This window comes from Sinohyriopsis cumingii, chromosome 17 (genome assembly GCF_028554795.1).
Source record: "Sinohyriopsis cumingii isolate HCF-2022 chromosome 17, ASM2855479v2, whole genome shotgun sequence".
In the NCBI taxonomy this organism is placed as follows: Eukaryota; Metazoa; Mollusca; class Bivalvia; order Unionida; family Unionidae; genus Sinohyriopsis; species Sinohyriopsis cumingii.
In genome coordinates, this window is record NC_142977.1 from 119,857,467 (window position 1) to 119,875,617 (window position 18,151).

Below are 18,151 nucleotides of genomic sequence, written 5' to 3' on the forward strand. Positions count from 1 at the left end.
AAATCAATATGCAAATTTGCATGAAGTGTCTGAGTGGCATCGTCATACGCCTACTTCAGTCAAGGTGTTCTAAATGTCTTGTTAACATTTGTACTTAAGATTTGTCTTTTTTGAGTTTTAAACAATAACACATAATGGGCATAAAGACTAAATGTGCGATCTACTTTACTTTTATCAAACAAATTTGAGTAATGTAAACATGACTGGCATGACGACAGTGTTCTTTTCGTGTAAACCAGTGTTTAGGTTCATCGTCGTCTTCTTCTAACACGTCATCGAAGATGTATTTGACTAAAGTCAGACACGTTCCGGTCGTCATTGTGATAATTACCTTTTCAAACGTAATGGATCCACCTTCATATTTTTGGAGTAATGCCTGAGTCGATCGTCAGTCTTTGTAACACCACACGATAGGTTGTGGTGAACGATCAAGCGATTTATATTCGATCCAATTCTGTTCCTGCAATCAACATGCTAAAGGGATCGCTCAGACACAATGTCTTCCAGCTGCGAAGATCCAACTTTCGTCGATCACTTTGAGAATGGAGGAGAAGAAGACAGTCATGGCCATATATTTGATAATTCGGACATTACCATCACCGACACAAGACGTGTATTATACATTTTATACACATTTAATGTTTTTTTTTTTAAAAAAACGTTTAATAACAAAAACAAATTTTCATTTCATTTCACAAAAAATCACGAAAATAATGAAGCATAACTAATTCCGTACACTAGTTGGCACAAATCAAACTTACTGTCATTGCATACAATCATGTAAGTGTATAACATTGTCAATTTAATTATGTCACACGGAATCTGCATGCATACTCTGATGTTTTTCGAGTCTGCGTGGAATTCATAGTCCCTGACTTATCAAGGAGTGACATTTCTATCTCATTTTTTTATCTGAACAATGCTATTACCACTAATCCCGTTTTTTGTTTCCTCTATTTTAGGTTCTTATTTTTACCACTGTTGCTAAAATTGTTGGTTGTGTCATTTTCACTTCTTGATTATCTTTACCTGACTCTTAGTCCATTTCTTTTTTTTCTATCAGTGACAAACAAAGTCTTTAGCATAGTTAGCCACTTGTTGTATCCAAGCATAAATGTCATGACTTTTCCAGCCACGTAAATCTCTCCAGTAGTTTTATTTTTATTCAAACTCCGAGGTGAGGTACATTGAAAGCGTGCAACTGGTGGTAGTGATTTTCGCAAACAAAGTGGAAATTGAGGGTTTTATTACTTTTTGGTTTGATCTGTGGTTATTAAGACCTCAACGTTTGCCTGTGAACGTTTCAGAAATCGATAAATATTTTATTAAATATGCAGGTGACTTAGTGACTCACAAACTATCAATTACAATTATATTATTTGCTTTTTTGTTTGCTTCAGAGGACTAATTAGAATGAGTTTTCAAGTTCATTTTTCAATTCTTAATATATGTGTAACATCGAATATAGCACCTGTGGGATAAAGCGTTGACAAGAGTTGAGTGAAGGCACATTACACATCCGGTCGATTTATTGATAATTAAAAAAGCTGATGAAATTTTCTTTACACGACATTATTTACCCGTGAAATACAAATATATCAACAACGCCTTTGTTTGGGGGCCTTTTTGTGAAAGAAACAAATTTCCAAATTTGGAAGTCGCTGCCGTTGTAGATCCTACCATCAAATATAGGCATTACGTCCAGAAATGTTATGGATTATTTTCACCGTGTACATACATATAGTAGTTGGAAAGAACATAACTATGATTCTAGGGATGTTTTACTGAAATTATCAGATACATTCAACATGCATACGTCTTACAAACTAAATTATATGATAATAAGATTAGGAGATAAAGGACGTAAACAAATGACGCAATTTGAAGTCAGTTGTTCAGTAAGCCTAATGTATATATGAGAGCAACTGTTGTGTTTCTAATCATTTGATTATAATGACAACGTTTTGGTGATTGTAAACTGTGTAAACGTTTAGAAATTTTGGTGAGTGTTTAAACTTCTTATCGAATATATAGCTATCGCGGTCAAGTTTGGAATATAATCCAGCAACCTTTATACCAATATGGTAATAAATCCCATTCACGTCACATTTAAGGGAAAACCTATGTTATTGTTCTTTGAGCAAATTCTAACAAATGTTTGTTCATCTGTTAGTTGCATTTTTATCCAGTAGACTTGTGGTATACGCACCTAGCTTTTAAAAGACAATCCATCTGTTCGAATCTCAATCTTTGTCGTGCTGTCCCCTTTCCTTTATTCCAGTAAAAAGCATTATTCAGCAGTAGCGCCCCCTCATCGGTAATCCCACCGCCTCTAAGGGGGCGGTAACGCCCATTTTGGGAACCACTACTTTATTCTCCTACATTAAACACAGAAGAAGCTGAAATAAGGCAGTCTATATACAACAGACCAATGAAACAAGGACGATCCGTCTCGTCGACCGACCAACAAAGCAAGTAATTAAGCAGTCAACCTAATAACCGACAAACTGAACACGAAACCTGAACTAAATTAACAGAATTAAATTTACAATACTTATCTCATATCTCAAGTTCATGAACGTTCCGAGTTTGTAGAAACAGGTGTAAGTCCCCCACCACTTAAATATTATTATATCCAAATAAGGTATTAGGCACAATTATTCCCTTTAGGTGTAATCATCAAATGCCGAAAACATTAAATGGATGGAGTCAAACAGATCAGCTCTGAATACGTTAGTAGCGGGATAACTGTTAAGCAGCGTTGTTCTTTTTACTTCATTTTTTTTTGGTGGGGGGGGGGAGGGAGATGATTAGCTGGGTACAACATTTAAAAGTCAAGTTCAAAAAACGAACAGAAGGCTTACATGATGGATATATAGGCGAGAATTATCTTTTTGTTTGATCTTCGTTTCGATGCTTCTTTCAAGCATTGTTCAACACTTTATATATTTCTGTGTTCAAAATTATAAGAAAGTTAATTGCATGCTTAATATTTTAATACATTTATTATGTATTACATTGTGGAAGAAATATGAATACAGCACTTTGCAGTGATCATTAATATTAATGGAAGATAGTGTGGTTCGCCGACAAGATAAATTAACATTTGGGACTGTCATCTTGAAAACATGACCCCATGCAAATACGGGGAATCGAACCTTAGTCCATAGGTTTAACAAAAGCATGACATTATGCTGAAAATGGGACTTTAATACAAGCACATGTGAAAGGATGTTAGGGCATATTATTCACAGTGAAACAATGTCATTGTCTTACACTGTTTTCATTTTAGTTAAGGTTTATTAAATATATAACATCTGTATATGCTTGTTTGATGTACTTTGCACAAATTCACAGATTACAAAACGAGTCACCTGCCTTTTTTGAAACAATAATGGATCGCTGAACAGACAATAGGCAAGTGTCGATTTAAAAAAGCCAAATATTGCTATAAAAGAGAAGGTAAAATGAAATAAAATAAACAGAAACAAAATGATACGAAGAAGAGAATATTAATGTATGGGAGAAAAGACAGAACACATTAAATTCTCTGCGGTCTCAACTACCACCTACTGATGTTTTCGTGCCGTAAAACACCAAGCAAAACCGCCAAGGAGAGATTCCACGATTTTACGGAGGAAACAAAGTCACATCTATGTTCTGTGACACCTTATGCCCCCAGAAAAGTTGTGGCATAAGTTCATACCAGGGATTTTGAAGTGAAAATGATCGGTCCATTTCCCATGCATCTACTAGCAGAGGTAAGAGATATTTTAAATCTGTACTCTCGTACCCTAAGGAGATTCGAACCCGGGTCCGCGGCTTAATGGCACCCATTTCGACCATGACAGATCACCAAAAAGCGATGCTACAGTGCCGGTGGTATAGGCATCCGTGTGTAGCAGATATACCCGCATATGGACCTATTAATTAATTATCATCTGTACACACATTTAATATGGATTCTTAAGTAAGAAATAAAGGTATATAGAAATAACTATAGAGCAATACAAATATGTACCAAGCACAACAGAAAATGCAATACCAGTATTTTACATGAGAATGCTTGATAATACTAACATGATTTATATAAATACGATACAAATAGCATCATTTTCCCGGCTAGAGAATTATAAATTCGTGCTCTAAGGAGATTCGAACCCGCGTAAACTGCACATATCGTCGTGCCTGTAAGCGCTGACTCATGTACCATCTCTACATTGCTTATCAAGGAGGATTAACATCGTTGTCAGGTCGTAGTATATTGAAACTAGAATAATTTTCTGAAAGATATACATATCTCAATACGTTATAGACATTGACAGGTTACATATCTCAATACGTTATAGGCATTGACAGGTTACATATCTCAATACGTTACAGACATTGACCGGTTACAGATCTCAATACGTTATAATCATTGACATGTTACCTATCTCAATACGTTACAGACATTGACAGATGTTATTTTATAAATAAGATTACATAACTCAATACGTTATAGACATAGACAGGTTATGTATCTCAGTACGTTATAGGCATTTACAGGTTATATATCTCAATACGTTTTACATATTGACAGGTTACATATCTCAGTACGTTATAGGCATTGACAGGTTACATATCTCAATACCTTATATACATTGACAGGTTACATATCTCAATACGTTATAGGCATTGACAGGTTGCATATCTCAATGCGTTATATACATTGACAAGTAACATATCCCAAAACGTTATAGACATTGACAGGTTACATATGTCAATACGTTACAGACATTGACAGATGGTATTTTATAAATAAGATTACATTTCTCATTACGTTACAGACATTGACACGTTACATATCTCAATACGTTATAGACATTGACAGGTTACATATTTCAATATGTTATAGACAGTGACTGATTACATATCTCAATACGTTGCAGACATTGACATATGGTATTTCATAAATAAGATTACATACCTAAATACGTTATAGACATAGACAGGTTACATATCTCAATACGTTATAGACATTGACAGGTAACATATCTCAAAACGTTATAGGCATTGATAGGTTACATATCTCAATACGTTATAGGCATTGACAGGTTACATATCTCAATACCTTATATACATTGACAAGTAACATATACCAAAACGTTATAGACATTGACAGGTTACATATCTCAATACGTTACAGACATTGACAGATGGTATTTTATAAAAAAGATTACATTTCCCATGACGTTACAGACATTGACAGGTTACATATCTCAATACTTTATAGACATTGACAGGTTACATATCTCAATACGTTATAGGCATTGACAGGTTGCATATCTCAATGCGTTATATACATTGACAAGTAACATATCCCAAAACGTTATAGACATTGACTGGTTACATATGTCAATACGTTACAGACATTGACAGATGGTATTTTATAAATAAGATTACATTTCTCATTACGTTACAGACATTGACACGTTACATATCTCAATACGTTATAGACACTGACAGGTTACATATCTCAATATGTTATAGACAGTGGCTGATTACATATCTTAATACGTTGCAGACATTGACATATGGTATTTCATAAATGAGATTACATACCTAAATACGTTATAGACATAGACAGGTTACATATCTCAATACGTGATAGACATTGACAGGTAACATATCTCAAAACGTTATAGGCATTGATAGGTTACATATCTCAATACGTTATATACATTGACAGGTTACATATCTCAATACGTTATAGGCATTGACAGGTTACATATCTCAATACGTTACAGACATTGACCGGTTACAAATCTCAATACGTTATAATCATTGACATGTTACCTATCTCAATACGTTACAGATATTGACAGATATTATTTTATAAATAAGATTACGTAACTCAATACGTTATAGACATAGACAGGTTATATATCTCAGTACATTATAGGCATTTACAGGTTATATATCTCAATACGTTATACATATTGACAGGTTACATATCTCAGTTCGTTATAGGCATTGACAGGTTACATATCTCAATACGTTATATACATTGACAGGTTACATATCTCAATACGTTATAGGCATTGACAGGTTGCATATCTCAATGCGTTATATACATTGACAAGTAACATATCCCAAAACGTTATAGACATTGACTGGTTACATATGTCAATACGTTACAGACATTGACAGATGGTATTTTATAAATAAGATTACATTTCTCATTACGTTACAGACATTGACACGTTACATATCTCAATACGTTATAGACATTGACAGGTTACATATCTCAATATGTTATAGACAGTGGCTGATTACATATCTTAGTACGTTGCAGACATTGACATATGGTATTTCATAAATGAGATTACATACCTAAATACGTTATAGACATAGACAGGTTACATATCTCAATACGTGATAGACATTGACAGGTAACATATCTCAAAACTTTATAGGCATTGATAGGTTACATATCTCAATACGTTATATACATTGACAGGTTACATATCTCAATACGTTATAGGCATTGACAGGTTACATATCTCAATACGTTACAGACATTGACCGGTTACAAATCTCAATACGTTATAATCATTGACATGTTACCTATCTCAATACGTTACAGATATTGACAGATGTTATTTTATAAATAAGATTACATAACTCAATACGTTATAGACATAGACAGGTTATATATCTCAGTACGTTATAGGCATTTACAGGTTATATATCTCAATACGTTTTACATATTGACAGGTTACATATCTCAGTACGTTATAGGCATTGACAGGTTACATATCTCAATACGTTATATACATTGACAGGTTACATATCTCAATACGTTATAGGCATTGACAGGTTACATATCTCAATACCTTATATACATTGACAGGTTACATGTCTCAATATGTTATAGACATTGACAGGTTACATATCTCAATACGTTATATACATTGACAAGTAACATATACCAAAACGTTATAGACATTGACAGGTTACATATCTCAATACGTTACAGACATTGACAGATGGTATTTTATAAATAAGATTACATTTCCCATTACGTTACAGACATTGACAGGTTGCATATCTCAATACGTTATAGACATTGACAGGTTACATATCTCAATACGTTATAGACAGTGACTGGTTACATATCTCAATACGTTATAGACAGTGACTGATTACATATCTCAATACGTTGCAGACATTGACATATGGTATTTTATAAATAAGATGACATATCTAAATACGTTATAGACATAGGTTACATATCTCAGTACGTTATAGGCATTGACAGGTTACATATCTCAATACGTTATAGGCGTTTACAGGTTACATATCTCAATACGTTATATATATTTAGAGGTTACATATACGTTATAGTCATTGACAGATTGCACATCTCAATACGTTATAGACATTGACAGGTAACATATCTCAGAACGTTATAGACATTGACAGGTTACATATCTCAATGCGTTACAAACATTGACACATGGTATTTTATAAATAAGATTACATTTCTCAATACGTTATAGATATTGACAGGTTACATATCTCAATGCGTTACAGACATTGACACATGGTATTTTATAAATAAGATTACATTTCTCAATACGTTATAGACATTGACAGGCTACATATCTCCATACTTTACATACATTGACAGGTGGTATTTTATAAATAAGATGACATATCTCATTATGTTATAGACATTGGCAGGTGGTATTTTACAAATGTTGCTCTGGTCGATGTTATTATCCATTGTCAAGAGCTTTGTAGGCAAAGAAGTCATTACTTGCACCGACCTGCTGGTATAATAAAGCTATGACCATGTTCAGACTGTACTCAGATTCCTTACATTCTGCACAGTCATGAATCGTTATATTGCTCCAGTTCAAGACGCCATTAGGATTTATTTCATCTTCTGCATAGTACCGTATTGAGGTCCAATTTCAGCAGGAAAAGAGAGGTAGGCAAAGCATAGTTCAAATTGTTTACTGATATCTGACAGTCGTATAAATTGAAATGTTCTTAATTTTTTTTGTTACTTGGTAACTATGGAGAGTGTCAACTAAATGTAAGGCACAAATACACATAAGCCTTTTTTCTCAAGTTTTGCTACAAATCCAGTAGATATATATTTATTAGCTATTCGATAGGGCATGAACCCACAGTAGACTACGTCTCCTTTCCTTCATTTTTCCCCCATTTTCAAATACAACTTTTCTTTGCATGCATATTACATTTTCTGTACAAATATCATCTAACTTTCGAGTGGGTAAGAATTGGAAAAAGTTGATGTTCTCATTTTTTATTATTAATGTATTCAATGAATCAGAAGAATGGCCTTATACGATTGTAATGTCATCAGCTGAGTAACGGAAGAAGCGAAAATTAAAACGCTTCGTAAAGTTCAACAAATAATTTATTACCCTAGAATAAAAAGTCAGAAATCAAGAATAACCGACAGTACATTGGAACCCCGCTATAACGCGATAATTGGGGTCCAAAAAATTGGATCGCGTTAATATGGGGGTCGCGTTAACGCGGGGTTTTACAGTATTTTATTTTTTTCAGAGAACAACTCACTGGCACATATACGTGTATTCATGTTCAATGTGTATGATGAATAGGGTATCAACACCGTTTACTATCGTGCGATCGTAGCATGCAGTTCATCTATAATGCATGTAATTCCATTGAAAAATTGCACACATATTTACAATATTTAATAATTTTTTTCTCCAGATCATTGTATCTGGATTTCAGCATCTAATATACAACATAAACAAGAGTATCAACACCGTTTACTTGCCGTCTAATATCGTACCGTCGGGGCTTACAATTAATCCATAATATATGTAATTCCATTGCCAAAATTGCATACATGTTAAACTATTCAATAATTTTGTCACACATCAGTATGTGTCTGAATTCAATGGGAAAAATTAACTGCAAAATTAGGTTAAGAAAGACGAAGCACGTGTACGGTTCATTACGTTCCAGGGTCTATGAACAGTGTCTGTACAAATTTCATACTGCTAAAATTTTCTTATATACGTTTCCGTGTACATTTATCCATTGCAAATTTCCAATAATTAACGCTTGTACGCCTATTCGTTTGAACGACTACACCATTGTCAATTAAATAGTACAAGTTCTAAATGTTCTATCAAAAGTCCAAAAGATAGAGTATTCCAAAGGAATGTCAGTGGTGTTCCGAATAACTTCCAGTTTGGAATATGCTGATGTACCAATAGCCTGGAACACTGTTGGTATGTTAACAGTCTTATATCATTTACGATTATAGTCAAAACTGACCTTGTTGCATGTTGGTTATATTCAAGATCATTAGCAAGGTAGGCAAAGATCCGAATTTCAATTATGCAAAAAGGTCAAACACACAATACCAAATAAATATACATAAAATATAATCATGAACAAAAGCTAACACAATACAAATTAAATAAAACTTTATACATGAGTGTAGGCTAAACTTTAAGATAATATTTATAAAAATTTATTATTTCAATTTGAAATCAGGATGTTTGTTTTCCTCTTGAACATTTTATATTCTGCATAATTTATAACAAGTTGACTGAGAAAATTTAAGTAAACAGAACACACCTTTTCACGAATTTGATGGAAAGTTCCATTACAATGACAGTATTTTCAGAAATTTAGACATTACGACATCGGGCAAGAGGATCTATATAACTGTGTTTATATCTGTATACTCATTTCTATGTTAACATCTGGATAGTGGAATCAGTCGTTTAGTTCTGTTCAGTTATAATTAGAGAGGATTTATTTATTTTAATTATTCATTGGAATTACATTGTACTCATTATCTTAAGTCCTAAATCTCTATTTTGGACGTATTGAGACTTTATTCAAGAACAATCAGGATTATATCGTTATGAGACATCAAGATTATCAGCACATTATCATATTCAAGGCTACTGGTACATCAGCACATTCAAGATTACAATTCTTTCGAAACATCATTGCAATTCATTCTGAACCATCTACAGCTTTGGTTTTGTAATAGGATCGCAATTGCCGATTGGGTAACTACTTCATCAGCTATAATGCAATATTGAAATACTTTTTGACATTTTTAATTTAATTTTATCTTTTGCCATGTAAAACATCTTGATTCAGATTTACAAAACTATTGCTGTTTCTTTCCGTTTCCCACGATGAGTAGATTGTATTTTTCTCCTGTTAGAAAAAAGTTGTCAAAAGGTTTTGGAGTATTTTTCTTGTTCAAGAAACATTTGTTAGTGCAAAAAATTATGAAGTGCCTCACCTAAATGATTAACCATGACCATGTTGTTTGCTCTTTGGTTTTCATCGCAAACATATCAACACATTAGAGTAAACAAATTGTGCTTGTTTGTACTGAAATAAGCTCTTCAATATATAAGGATAAATAATATGTAAACATGTCGAATGGATTTATCAATTATATAATATGTAGCATGCGTAAACGAAGATGTAAATATTGTTTTGAAAATTTACCTAAAAATATGAGATCTTTTAAACTCTAACTAGGTTGAAAACATTATTTGTAGACATAATATATAGAACTCAACATAATCTATATAACTCAACTATATAACTGTATGTCATTTTGCACAGATTAGGGCTCTTCCAAATTAATAAAAAGTAAATATAGTAATCTGAAGTTTGTTAATTTAGCAGGAGAATCGCCGGTTTGAAGTTCCATAACACACAAAATATTGTCAAGAAAGGCGAGTTCGATGTATTTGCCACTAAATTAAAGATCATCTAGGTAACGTTCAGCAAACATGTTTTGTACATGTTTTTATAGCTCCACTCACATTTGAACTGTAATAAAGTCCGCACTAATTTGCTTTATTTCATAAGTAATCAAATAAATTCATAAACTGATTCCTTTACAACAAAACTAATGCAGCAGTAGGATGCTCAACAACAGGTGTGGTTGAGGATCATCATTCACTCATTCGGACTAATTTAGAAAGATTGCGCGTGTTTTGAGCATAGGTGTTTGCACAAAAGGTAACTGTTGTGAAATTGGATAGAAATGCAAATTTATTGCAGTTCCATTCCATAACACTGACCATGGCCACTCCGTTACAGGCTTCAATAAACGAAGAGTCATAAACAAAAGCTGGTATAAGATACAAACAAAATTTCATTTTCTGCTGAAATAACTAATAAGGTCCCACTCCTTCAATCAACACATTCTTTTGTACTACAGGAGAAGACGAGGGTGGCGAAATAACTCTACAGGGACCTCCAACGCTAAAATGTTTCTAAATGTAAGGGGAAATTAACGTTATGCCGCCATGTTGAAATTTATATTTTGTAGCATAAGGCGATTTGTTTCTCTCGAATTGGAATACCGTTTGCTACGAGGAGTCTTTATGTTGAGTTTGTTTAGGATGAAACTTATCTACTTCCAACATCCAGTTATCTACCATGAACACCAGGTGATCTACCAACCTGGTTCCATATGATCCCTTATATATATATATATATATATGCAATAAACAGACTAGTATCTACCTAACCTTAGCACTTTCGACTCCTTAATGAGTGTTATTTCAGAGGCAGATACAAAACATAGACAAGACAAACAAATAAAGCAGAAAAACGCTTATGTTTGCGAAACGTTACATGGCTGACTGTACAGGAATTCAACCTTTTAACTATTATGTCAACTAGTTTATTTCATCTTGCTGCTGATACTGGAAAGTATTTGTATTGATCTAGAAATTGATGAGCCATAACTACATCTGTTATTTTATGTAAATTTATGTAAGCGCAGATTATATCCCGGATATTTCATTGTTATTGTAGTCATAGGCTATTAAGCAAATTTAGAGAATTATTTAAAATAAAATGTGTCGGCTGCAAAAGATAATTTTATTTGTGCATGGTTTTCTTTATCTAGTCTTCTTGGTTTATACCGCTTCGTTTCAATGTTCTAAAGCGGCGTATCCACTGAGATTCCTCTTCTTTCCTGGTTTGCAACTCCAGTTGTGGTTGTGAGCAATTGCAATAAGTGTTATATCACTGAAAGTGCGGCAAGGGGAGGAGAAATGTTCTGCGACCGGGCTTCTGTACACCTTCTTTGTGATCAAATCAGATCTATGATGGTTGATCCTTTTGTGTAGCTTTTCAGTTTCTCCTACATACTGGAGACTACAGATCTTACATATATATATATATATATATATATAATATATATATATATATATATATATATATATATATATATATATATATATATATATATATATATATATATATAGTTAAAAATCTTTATCTCCATTTATAAAAGTCCTACCGTCCACTACGCTCCTATTGTAAAGAAAACTTCAGACTTATTAACACAACATAGAATGGAAAAGGAACTTGCAAAAATATAATTTCAAACACTCATCAATAGAAATAACTTTACATTACTGCCCGAAAGTCCGTTTTATAAATCTAAAATTTCTACTTAATTTGGTAATATCCTAATCCTCCAATACCCTCTCATTTCAACACAAAACTACCACTTATATATTATTGACAGCAATGGGAGAGACAATATAATATCCATTCTGTCTTCTTTAAAAAAGGGTACCATCCAGTTCCCACAGAGATGGAATTTAAAAGAATCTGGATAAATAATGGAATTTAAAATCCTTATTAATAAAATCGTTTTGTCTAAGTTCCAGAAGAACCACCTAATGAAGCTAAAATCACTACCCCTTTTTATAATGTTCCTATCTGCCTATACCTTCCTAAGTTATAAAGTCGCTACAACTCCATCCACACAAGGTAGGATGTAAAAGAACTTATTTTTAACAAAAAATAAGAAATGAAATTTAAATCATTTATCGATCTGCCCTTGCGCCCTTGGATGCCCCTTATAATGTTTAGCCCCGTCTACAGTATCCAAACTCATCTTATACCCTTCCATCTTGATAATAAAACTATCATCCTCATACTATTTGCATATCAACCCCCAATTATCTACTAATCCCATACTTTAAAACCTTACAAAAATAGTGTAAAATAAAATCCAAATCCATTATCAGGAAAAGGTCTTTATTTCACCCACCACCCTGCAATCCATATAACATTAACACTTATGCCTATAATATCCATACATTCCCCTACTTTGCTGTTTGGAACAAAACTACCAGCCCATGCATACATAGTCGAATCTAAAATAACTTTGTGTTACAAGCAAATACAATGGAACAGCCTTATAAATGAAAATACCTTCTCTGTACTTTCCTTATAATCCCGATTATCAATAGAGTACACTATCTAACCACTTCTATAATGGCCTCCACCATCGTCTGCCCCTTTCTAAAATAGATCTACCATCCATATAGTTCTTGCAGCCACCATAAACAATTACATACTGAGAGATAGGATAAGTGGAATTAACATTAGATTACTAATACTATTACTTCTACTCATATTAATATTCCTACTACTACTACTACTACTACTACTAATAATAATACTTGTTTATTGTTTATTTAATAATAATAATAATAATAATAATAATAATGGTCTACTGAGTAGGGTACATGTTACGGGTGGATAAATAGACAAGGTAGCAGGCTAATGTTCATTCCCACTCTCATCGCTTTCTATCTCTGTCTCTTGTTGTCTCCCTCAGTCTCTCTCGCTCCCTCCTGTCTCCCTCTTTCTCCTTTCCATCTCTCTCTCAATAGACGAGAATTTTACTGTGGCTGTAAGCCTCATGAGTATGGTAGTTTTTTTCAACAAAGGAAGATTGGGGTCATCAAAGAAGTGTTTTGTTGAAAAGTCTTTTTTCTTAAATTCACTTTCTTTTAGATACTAGCTGGTAGTTTTGTTTATAAAAGGAAAGTAGGGGGATGGAGGTAGACAAATTTACATTATAATATGGATTATGGACGTAGTGGAGGAACAGACGAAGTTTTATTGATACGGATTTTAATTGTATTTTATACTGCGTCTTGTGCAAGTTAAATTGTTGGGTAAGTAGATGAGTGGACGTTGATATGTAAAAAATGAGGATAATATGTTTATTTTCTAAAAGGAAAGTTATATGTTGGGAGGAATATTATAGAAGGGGATAGAGATGTTAACTTTATAAAGGGAATCCCAATGCGATAGAATACAGTTTTATTGACAAGGAATCTAAATTACATTTTTCAATATAAATTATTTTACATCCGACCTCGTGTGAATGAGTAATTGTTTTGTGTTTAAAATAGGAAGGTAGGCGCACGTACGAACGCTGTAGAAGTGGGTAGAGAATTAAACTTTATAAGAGGAATCCTTAAGTGGCTTAGAGAAGGTATTTTGTTTTGATTCCATTGTGTGAACTGAATGGAAGCCTTGTTTCAAGTAGGAGAATGTCTGTCGGTCTCCCCCTCTCTCTCTCTCTCTCAGGGCGTTATGCTTGAGGATGTTATGCTTCACTAGTGGATGATAGTGGAGAGTGGGTCGGTACAAAAAGAGGTTAATTTATTTTACTACGTGCGGGATTTTTAGGGTAGTTTTGGCAACGTATTTCCATTGAAAATGTTTAATAATAATATTTTATTCAAGGTCTTTTAAACCATACCACGTGTTAATGTAACTGTTTGGTTTTCTTACAGTAGAAGAGAAGTTAATAACGTAAAAGAAAGTAGATATTTTTAACTTTATTTATAAGGAGGGGGCCCTAGGTCATCTGGATATTTAGATCGCTGGGTATTGATGGGATATAATTGGGTGCTGTTAGTAGATCACTAGTTGGTGGATAGCAAAACAAGTGTTGATTGCAGATAATTAGTTTATGGATAGTGTATATATATATATATATATATATATATATATATATATATATATATATATATATATATATATATATGATTTATTACTTAAAGAATATTTTATTTCTAAATTGATAATCACTGAGCAAAAAGCGTTTTGTGAACTAGTCTTTTACAACAACCATTAGTATAATTACGACTAAATATAAATTCATTATACAATTCAACTTACCAATACATTATACTAAAGAACAGGAAAGGAAATACAAAAATGTTGCAAACGTGGCGATCGTAGATTATATTCTTACCATAAGATCTTAAACATTAAAAATCCATGTACACTATAGAAAATCTTGCAAACATTGACATTCATTTACCTGTAAGAAAGAAGAGCCTTTTGAGGTCTGACTAATCAGACTAATTGCCTGGCTAGCTTGTATCCAGCTTCGTCAGAACTCCAAGAGCCTTATATCTTTTCTACTGACTATTTTCTGTTTATGTGTATTCCATCGGATAAAAATCTTCTGCAACAGCTTTTTTATGAAACACATGAAATTTTACTGATATACTCAACAGAAAAGAATTTGGCTTGCTCGGCACACCTTGAGACTTAGTCTAAATTTGATGTCTTAGAATATAAGAACTTGTTATATAATGTGATGGATTTTACAATTTCAAATAAAATGCAAGATTTTTATTAAAATGATACAATCTTGTTTCACAAGAAAAAAATGCTTTTAATGTAATTTACTGAAAAATTCAATCCTAACACATATGTTAGAATTTAGATGATAAAATTAGGAAAACAATTGTTTCCCTTTCATGGGTTGTAATTCGGAGAATATTTCAACTGCATTTTAGGGGTGCGCAATTTTGAATTCACAACTATGCGTACTTTCCTATGAACCAGTCTGTATTTTCTTTTTAATTATCCCTCGAATCAGAAGCTTTTGCTATGAGCGTAAACTGAACGGAGACCCGCAATTCGCGCAAATTTAATAATAATTGGGCTATAATTCCGTAAGGAAAAATAACTACAAAAAAATAAATAAACAAGGCAGAAAAACAAATGTCATGCACAATTCACAATTTAGGTGCAAAGTGTTGAACTGGTGTATGCCGAGCCTCGTGTTGTGTGTGTAATTTAAGTGTAGAAGACATTGATATATCCCGTTGTATTAGAATTAATAGAATAAAAATGAAAACCAATAGATAGTTTGAATTGTTAAAGTAAATGGGTTGTATCTAAGAGAGTGTCTTTATTTTTTGCAGTGAGTACCAAGGTAAACAATAGTGTGTTTGAATCCGCCAGTACTTGACAATGGATGAGTCCGACGACGACGAAACTGTGCCTTTAGAAAAAGGTATTAATATAATTAATTGCAAGATGTCATTCAAATAGAAATAAAATATAAAACAAAACTTCAGCTTTCATCTGCTTTAATATCATAAGTTAGTGTACGAGTCCCTCAAGAATTGAAACAGATATAGCTAATTTTATATTTGAATAATGCTATCTTGAATTGTTAAATGCTGTGCCAAGAGCATATTTGATTCTAATTAATACAGAACCACTCAAATATAATTCCTTAAAATCCGTAGTTATGTTACACGTAAAGTAAACTACAAGGTATAAATTATCCATAATATACAACTATATATCTTGTAGTGGGGAGCCATTTGACGAACCATTCATCCGTGCCATGTTCGCTGAGGGTTCCATCAGATGATTACATTCTATATGCCGTGGCTGAATACTTCGCCAATAAATCTCACGACAAAGGCAGAATTTGTTTTCGTTACAGCAAGAACAGTGAAATTGTCTAGGCAAAATAATAGACTAAGCACTGTGAAGTTCACAACAATCTTTTTTTGAAGTATTGCATGTGTAGTTAGTTGTATTATAAAGGGGTCAAAACTCGAACGTATTTTTACTCCTAATTCTTGATGAAGATGACATCACGAGACTATCAGGCAGGCTAACCTTAATAACCTTACTTAAAATCCACAAAGTTTATTAAAAAGACTCCACTAAACTGAATATTAGACTTCACTGGGTACAAAATTTAATGTTTGTCACAAGCCAGCGTATAATTTGGCTATGTTTAATTTGATATTTTAACATTTTCTCTCTCTCTCTCTCTCTCTCTCTCTGTGACTTATCTTCCCGCTTTGCCAAACTTTCGTACATTCAATCATTTTCGACGTCGTGCTAATGTTCCATAACTGAGTGAAACTGAAGCTGTTTCGCGCGGGCGATTATCGCTTTTACGAATTTACAAGCAAAAACTTTTGATACAAAAACAATATTTCGTTCAAGCTAGACAACTGTTTAATGCAGGCAGTTGGTTCAAACATTTGCTAGAATTAGGTTTTAAACACTGATTTAGGTCTTGTCCAAGTACTTTGCGCTTGTTTTAAAAATCGAATTATCGTACGTTTTTAACAGTATTTGCCATCGGAGATGTGCTGCTTTTGTCACATTGTCATACTTCAGGCAACATATGGCGTGTGAAAGTTAAGGTTTCTTTTGCAAGGCTGTGACATTTTTCCACTCAAGTTTCCAAAGCGACCTGACCATTATTAGTTGTTCGTGCCACATCGGATAGAATGTTTTTTTTTTTCTTTTTCTTCAAGTCAATGACTGACAAAAAGAAAGTAAATTTTTCTGACTGAGCTTGTCAGAATTGTGACGTGAAGCTAATGATTTACCGAGCCAGGGACTTTAGCTGTCTCAAATTTGTCTATCCGAGTCTTAAAACACTGACAGACTATTCTAACCTCAAAATGAATTGTAGCCAAAAAGCACCTTTGCATTTGAAAAAGTGAGTGAGTCAATTGTATTTTCGTCAGACTCTCTGTAAAAGAAAAGAGCGAATGTGTTCAAGTTGAAATAAGGTCGAACTTAAGCACTGTACTCTTTGGATAGCAGTTTGTGCCAAACCCGTGTATGTGTGTCAGAGAGAGAGAGAGAGAGAGAGAGAGAGAGAGAGATAGTGAACATGTTACTCCTGTAACTGGGTCTGCTTGACGGGAAGTTTATCACTGTAACAGAACTGGCTCGTTCGGCATATTGTCCATATTCCAAGCCTCTTTTCGCAATCAACTGCACAGTTCCCTACACTTTTCGCTATCTACTGCACAACTCCCAACCCTAAAATGTGCATGGAGTTTCTATCTGCTATGAACGTGTCGATAGTCTACCCGTAATATCCCACCATTGTGATGATTTAATGTTAAAAGTAAGTATAACATCGGGGGATTGTCTCTGGAAAATAGGAATTCACATGGAAATGACACAAGCAGAACTTTAACACGGCGGGTCTTATAGGTTTCTAAAG

General features: G+C 33.4%; 1 long non-coding RNA gene across 1 annotated transcript in view; it reads left to right on the top strand.

The window, feature by feature from the left end:
- The window catches only part of LOC149779756 (uncharacterized), a 59,381-nt gene extending 42,679 nt beyond the window's left edge, over positions 1–16,702 (top strand). The window contains exons 2-3 of the long non-coding RNA XR_016415485.1: positions 16,083–16,174; positions 16,480–16,702. This is a non-coding gene — a long non-coding RNA (uncharacterized LOC149779756). The remainder of the gene's footprint in view (positions 1–16,082; positions 16,175–16,479) is intronic.
- Positions 16,703–18,151: the final 1,449 nt, after the last annotated feature.